Source organism: Pleurodeles waltl, chromosome 3_1 (assembly GCF_031143425.1).
Source record: "Pleurodeles waltl isolate 20211129_DDA chromosome 3_1, aPleWal1.hap1.20221129, whole genome shotgun sequence".
Taxonomy (NCBI): Eukaryota; Metazoa; Chordata; class Amphibia; order Caudata; family Salamandridae; genus Pleurodeles; species Pleurodeles waltl.
In genome coordinates this window covers 1,312,542,343-1,312,550,140 of record NC_090440.1, presented here as the reverse complement: position 1 = coordinate 1,312,550,140, position 7,798 = coordinate 1,312,542,343, and the positions used below count along the sequence as shown (strand labels likewise).

General features: G+C 40.7%; 1 long non-coding RNA gene across 1 annotated transcript; it reads right to left on the bottom strand.

Annotated features, from left to right (window-relative positions):
- Positions 1–2,185: 2,185 nt before the first annotated feature.
- On the bottom strand, positions 2,186–5,447 carry LOC138283350 (uncharacterized). The gene is made up of 3 exons (XR_011201209.1): positions 5,360–5,447; positions 4,620–4,763; positions 2,186–4,034 (listed from the first exon to the last, which is right to left on the bottom strand). It is a non-coding gene; the product is annotated as an uncharacterized lncRNA (long non-coding RNA).
- Positions 5,448–7,798: the final 2,351 nt, after the last annotated feature.

The following is a 7,798-nucleotide window of genomic DNA, read 5'->3' as shown; positions in this document are numbered from 1 at the left end:
AGGGAGAATAGCAGGACAAACTCCAAATGCGCCTAGGACATACCAAGAATTAGAAATCCCTTAAAATGTAAAAATAACACACACTAAGCAAGAGCTCTTAATGCATGGCAATGAAAAAAACGAACAACAAATTCTTGTCTCTGCTACAAATACTAAACCAGTGACAAATCTGGATAATGGATGTAGTTTTAAATCTTGTTCCACACCAATTTAACAGGCCTATACAATTCATGGCCAATACAATAATACAAATGCCACATTAATATATGCACTGCTCCCAAATAAGCAAAGTGCAACACACAAGAACCTTTCTTGGGGATCTACATTACCACTAGAAAGTGCATTTCTGGGAACAGCCTGAACACTTCAGGGACATAAACTCTTATCCTTCTGTACACCACATTAAATACAGTGTCAAAGCCCATAGGAAGAATGTAACTCATGATGTACTGTCTACTTTACATTGTTTATTATTGTACGTTGTTACTCTAATGTGTATTGTTTAGCTAAGTGTAGAAAAAACATTTTTTTTTTAAAGTCTAAGGGCAAACCTTATAAACATCTCTTTCCACTGTAGTGACCTGTCCATAAGACATCATCTTTGTTTCAATTCCAAGAAGAAGATAGAGTCTTTTACTGTGATATCAATTTCTGTTTGAATCATATATAAGGATATATTTCCAAGTAATTGATGCACTGTTAAACTTTCCCCCCACCCTTATTTTTCACTGTTGTCTTCATTCCTCACCCCTTCATTACTATTTAATCCCTGATTTTTGCTTATAGTAGTTGGACCTTTTACTGGATTCTACTACTGGATAGTGTATCTAGCTCCTTTCTCTTCCCTGATGTCAGGGACAGTTTGATGCTTTGCTAATCTCTTCAGTGCTAATCTCTTCATCACTCAAGAGCTACAAGAATGCCCAGGGTTTTTTCACTATGTTGTTTACCTAATTGGGACACCTTTCATTCTTACTATTCCTAGCACGGTGGCCCTGTGGCTACTGAGAAGCGTAACCCTTTTCTTGGGCAGTAAAGAAGGGGACTCACCAGACCTTCTCAGCATCTGGTGCTTGAGAAGTTCTCAGTCTTAGGCCTACACTCCTTCACTGAGTAAGACTTGTATACTTCTATGTCTACCTACCTTTGGTTTTGAGCCCTAAAGGATCGTAAGTGATGCTAAATTTTGCGTTCAATAGTAAGCTGGCACCAGAACACCAGAGATAAGAGGCTTCATTTAATATAACTGGAGGCCAGATGTCACTGGAATATGACCAATTCTCCCTGCATGTCTAGCAAATACTTTTCCCATGCTATTGAGTAATGTGATAATTCAGTAACTTCCTGGATCATTACCTTTTTTCTTATAGATCTGTTTCAACATGAGTCTTTTCAATAAAACTGACTGATCTATCCTACACATCAAGCCAGCATATACTTTGCCGACACCATATGGCCCCTTTCTCCAATTAACCACCTGCTAAGAGTAGGGGAAAAATGGGAGCGGATTTGTCCCCAGAATGGGGACCTGACATTTGCATTTGAATCCGGCTATTCTGAGTCTGCATGTTATTCCCTGTCCACAGGATATTACCCATAAAACAGTGTTACCCACAAAACAGTGACAAAATAATGAAACAACAGCCCTCCTCAACCAACTTTAAACAATGTCCTAAACAAATCCAAAAGGGTGCACTTTGCGTAGGAAGTTCAGAAACACCCCTATTACCCAAGTGCAACAGAGCTACTGGGAATCTGATAGTAGTTAAGTTGCATTAGGCACAGTCACTGAAATGAGGGACTAGTTAAGGGTCTAACTCATCCATGATCTTTGCAAAGGGGCTAGATGTTCGCTGTGGTGGGCACCTCCAACAAATCCCCTAAAGATACTAACTTTGTGGCCCTATCTTTCAAAACTCAACAGTTTTGGTTAAAGATTTGCTGGCAGGTCACCCTGAGGACCCATAAGATATTAACATCCCCAAGAGTCAACTGGAGATAAGCATGATGACCACACACCATTTTTAATTGGAGATATCTGAAATTCTGTGATTTGGAAGAATGTTCTAGCAGTACTGGAGTGATGACAACCAGTGCAGCCAATGAGATACCAGCCCAAAACTTTAGGTGAAGAGGAAACATCTCAGGCTTCCTCTCCAGCTGCATTTGGGAGATATAGGCTTACCAGGAGACAGGGCAGTTCAGGGGAGTGGCAGGTTCTCAAAACTCCCAGCAAAACAATGTATGTTAATAAAGACAGCAAAAAACAGTGATGGCTGGAATGCTTTATTTAATCTTCAGATGAGACTAAGCCACCTGAAAATCAGCCTTGATCCTGGTCCAATACAGACAGAGCAGAGAGGACTTCTAAGCCAGGTCTGCTCTGAACCAGAACACAAGCAACCAAAGACCGGGTTTGGTTGATATGGGCCTCTTCAGTCAAGCCAAACTGCCAAGCCAGGTCCTGTCTGAACTAGAACACAAACAACCAAAGACTGGTTTTGGCCAATTTGGGCCTCCTCAGACAGATGTAGCTTGTGTTGTACAGCCTAAGGAGCAGTGAATTACCAGTGTCTGGGGTTAATTGAAGCATTCCATCCATCACTATTTTGTATTCTTCACTGTGGGGCTTAATTGTGATGGGTATGCCTGGACGTGGATCCTGTGCTCACTGTGCCACTGGAACCAAGCTGCACCTGACTGGAGAAGCCCACATGCAGAATACAAAAAAGTCATGGGTGGAATGCCTGAATTAATCTCTGCCATCGGCAATTACTTGGGCACATCCCATTCCATTGTTTTCTGCTCACCACGAGACCTCAGATTAGACTAAACCATGTGCAAATTAGCCTTGGTCCATGAAACTAGAATGCATCTCAGCAGCTGATCCATCTCTGGTGATGCAGTTTCCTTTCCTGGACAGTGTTTCCTTGAGGACACTTGGGCCACTTGTCTCCTCTATCTGGACCATGCAGCCTCCTCTTCTTCCAAGTCATAGTGTAGAAAAGGGACTTTTTTCATACTTTAGGGCTTGTTTCCATCACTTAGTGTGGACAGGAGCAATTCTGGGAAAGACCGTGGTTGCAGGCAAAGCCTCCATCTTGAAGCTAAAACAAATACAAGATACTTGTCCTGAGTGGTCATTCTGTACCTCAAGTAGTGTCCACTGGTAAGCGGAGTAGGCAAACCAAAAGGGCAGCATTATTTGAAATCCAAACATTTCTACAATAAGGATAGGGTGTCTTGTCTGGGTTTTTGCATCTCTTCTGGGCTTTTTCGGCTGCACACAGTGTTGGCATTAACTGATCAATGGAATATGTGAATTGTAAAGCCAAGTCTCCATGTGTGTTAGATATGCACAGCATCGGGAAAGGAGAAATCTGCTGCCAGGTACACTAGAAGACAACCGGTTTTGCTTGGCGGTTAACCTGTTATCCTCTTGCCTTCCAGAAAACCACTGTGCGGGAAACTTCAATGTGGACATCAAAGTACTTAAAAAGGATGTAGACAAATACACAGTTAATCAGTTTCAACCACAATAAAATGCAGATGACAAAACAGTAAACAATCTTAAAGCAGATCTAGTTTAAACCCATAGGTAATGAATCATTATTGTCTAACAATAGTGTGAAGTAACACATTTCTAGGTTTCTCAGGTTAAGGAGGAGGCTCTGACATCAGGTTTGTATAGTGTTACTTTACCTTAAGTGCAAAATCCAGGCTACTGAAAGTACAGGTAACAGATATACAGCTAACATTTGCTATGCTTATTGTAGTTAAACATTTGGTGATGATAAGGTTGTAGGGAGCTGGCTCTGTATATACTACATCAAATCGAGATATAGGCCCTCATTATGACATAGGCGGTAAGTGCCGCCAACCTACTGAAAACAGAAAATACCAGGGCACTCCAAATAATAAGTCCACAGTATGCAGAAATCCAAAAATGTTTAATTCCTTATGCTGAAAAACATAGACACATCAATGTTCAGAGACAGCCAACACGTGTTTCGTCCAGCAGGACTTTTTCAAGGCTGAAACAAGGGAAAGATGGTATCTCTTACAAACAACAAATAACGCATACATATTGGATAACATACACAAAACACAAACAGTGTACAAAAAATTATTTTCGTAAGCAAAACTATAAGAAATACATTCCAAGAATTCAAAACCATAGAAAGCTAAAAGAAATCTGAAATTGAGATACTCTCATGCTGGGTGTGAAATAAAAAACTCCTAAGAATTGCCCAAAGTGGTGTAAGTAGAAAATCGGAAAAACTTAAATTGTTAATAAGAACCTAGAATGTCAGCCAGATGTTTAACAGTTATGTGAAGAAGAAAATTGAGTGGGCCATTCTAAGTTAACGCCGAGGATATAATAAGTTTTCCAAAGGACTTAAAATAATAAGTATAAAGAACATGCGACGGCCCGACCATAATATCAGGGAAGCACAAAGAAAACACCATAAAAATGAGTATGTGGGCAGGATGCTAAGTCAGGACTAAAAAGACAGTCCCCCAATATTTAAATGAAAAAAACCACAGAGTGTACAACGGGTATGCTGTGCAAACATACCAAAGAATTTTGCAAAAATAGGAAACTGTCCCAAGCATACCATATAACTGGATAAATTACTGAGTCCAAATGATGTCTCTTAGTCAACAGGAAACGTAGGACCTGTATGATGAGTAGGCTGTATATGCCAACTATCCAAAGTCTTAAGAGTTGTACGTGGCAGGGCCCTGATAAGCCCAAACACCTGTGGGACAAGAAATAATTGAGACAAAACCACCATGAGCGGAACCCACCACAAACCGAACACAGAAATTAGCAACATGAAAGGGAAGAATATCTAACACAAAAGAAAAAATATATAAAAATATATAGTATATATCTAAGTGCAGCTAAGTGAATAGGATTTTAATTCCAATCCATTCAAAGGTTACACAGAAGTAGTGCAGCCCCAAAACCCGATGTCTATATGTCAGGAAGACCTCCTAAGTAGTAGATCTACTTTAAAAACACTTTTGTTCTCAAACAGCTATCCCATAAGAGGGTCCAAACACGCTATGTAGCACGAGGGCTACAAGAATAATGGTTATGGTAATCTCGAAAGGAAATATGGTCAAACAGGTATCCATGAACTATATTTATGCCTAACTACCACCAGATACGGTGACATGGAAAGTAAACGGCATACTAATGTTCCTGTATCAAAGAACAAGTGAGCAACACAAACAAGTAATGCTCCTATATGTTTAAAAAAATATGTGAAAATAAACTCCCCAGCCCGTAACTTACGGGCAAAACGAACAGGCCATAGAAGAAACTGCAGAAAGCCAAGAAGGCCCTTACCTGTCCTCTCCCGGTCCCGAGAGTCAGGAAAAGCCGACAGGTGGCGTGCGCGCGGTGTGTATGCAGAATAACACAGCGCCACGCTGAGTTACCACGTATATGGGAAAAGCCAAAAATAAACGACGGACTGGATTAAAAAAGGAAAGAGAGTGCACGGATCCACAAAGAAACTGTGGGGGCCATCTTAGGCGATCTAACTGATACTGCTTGATCGATGCAGTACATAAACGGTATAATACAAAGTGCAGATTAGGACCATACCGTTCAAAGTGGAAGGAAAATGAACAGCTAGAAAACGGATTTAGACTATCAGCAAGTGCATAACAAAGTGTTGCTATATAAACCTTGATGTGGAAATATAATAGTATTGTAATTACAAGGGAGGTCAAATGTTGACATTAATATAAGGACATGGAGAAGTGGAAACCAGATTATAAATAAAACCACGTGCAAAGTGGATGAAGCCCAAATGAGAATAATGTAAATACGCAGTAAGGCAAAGGCAGAGAGGGATGCAAATGTAAATAAGCACACAGTTAAAGTAAGTAGCTTATGAGATCAGGATACATCCAAATGTATGCAGGAACAGCCGCATTTTCTTCATCTTTGTACCATATGCGTGTAGTAACTAGCCCTACTGGGAGCAAGCCTTATTTATGCATTATTATGACAGAGATACATATAAACGCAAGCCACAAGGCGCCTAATCAGTCCTATGTATTATGACATCTAGATATTAGGTATGGGTACTCCAAATTATGTGAATATAAAGTCACCAATTGTCGGGCATAACCACTAAGATCAAATAAACGTGCGGGTAACCAAGGCCAACGATGTAGGGAGACAGAACACAACACTACAGGAACATATGGAAGTCCTAATGAATGTTCAGGCCCTTTTCCACAGCCCTTAGTTTAATGATCCACCTGCTCTCAAGGCGTCTCAGGGCCAGCGTCCTATTGCCACCTCTCAATGGTTTATTTAATGAGTCAATTCCATGTATCACAATATCCAAGGCTTCTCTTTGTCCATGTACTTCATTGTAGTGTGTCGCAAAAGGGTAATTTATATTAGAAGACCGGATGGCTCTCAGATGTTTCTGTATTCTTTCTTTCGGAGGCCGGATAGTACTTCCAACATAGATGAGACCACAGGTACAAACAATACAATACACAACAAAATTTGTATTATAATTGATGAAATCCTTAATTTTGTATGTGACATGTATGTTGTATTGGAAACATACTGTTTTGTCCTTGATGTAACCACAAATGTTGCAATGGCCACACTTGTATGTACCTGAGTATGTATATTTACGAGTTTTTAGACCTGGATACCCATGCCTATATACCTTACCTAAGATTCACAAGGATTCTCGTTCACCACCTGGGAGACCTATAGTCTCAGGAATGGGCGGTCCAACTGAAAGGTTATCTGAATATGTCGACATTTTTTTACAGCCGTTTGTTACGAACCTGCCTTCTTACATCAAAGATACCAAGCCTATTCTTAGTATCCTTAGTGACATCAACTGGGAGCAAGGTATGGTGTTGGTGACTCTTGATGTTCAAAAAACAACAACAAACTGGGGCAAATGTGGGAGATTCGGAGGGAGTCCTCCTGGTCCCGTGCGTAAAGCTCCCGACAGTCAATAAATCAAAAAGGATACACACGGTTCCAAGAAAGCCAAACGGTTTCTTTCGCACTCAGTACGCCTGATGCTGTTCCGTGGTTTACATCAGGCGTAGGTGGTCCGGTATCCTTGGTTCCACGTTAAACCATAGTGGCTTTTAAAAGCCTGAAGTCTCCCCGATGAGGACCTACCTTTAATATTTGGAGGGTTTTTGGATTCCCGTACTGCGGAAGTCCTAATTGCTTTAAGGATTAGGTATGTACTATGGTCCTGAAGAATCGCATTAGACCATATATTGGCTAAAAAAAAAGGCGAGAAACATGATGACCTACGATATTGAGTAGCACAGGGGATCCTGTGGTTACTTCTTTTTACTACTCTCGATTATGAGATTTAGTAAACATACTACTTTATTTTTATGGGGAGTGTAGGCATTAATCTACCATATCCCTGTGTATTGTTTTTAATCATGTCAGAGGTTTCAGTATTAGAATACATTTGTGGATCTGTTACCTCTAGTCATTTTTAATTTTCCCAACACCAATCCTTCACGAATGTTGACCGGTTGTACATTACTTCCAAAAGATCTCCGGCAAAGAGCCCCTGTGTGGGGCCCATCAGGCATTGCAGTGCCGGCCTGACGAGGAGCTTGGCCCTATGATGAAGCATGTCACCGGAAGGTGAGTGAGGGCTCTTGCTTCGACCATTTGTGGTTTCCATTGAATTCAGAACCACTGAGTGAGAAAGAAACCGTTTGGCTTTCTTGGAACCGTGTGTATCCTTTTTGATTTATTGACTCTTGATGT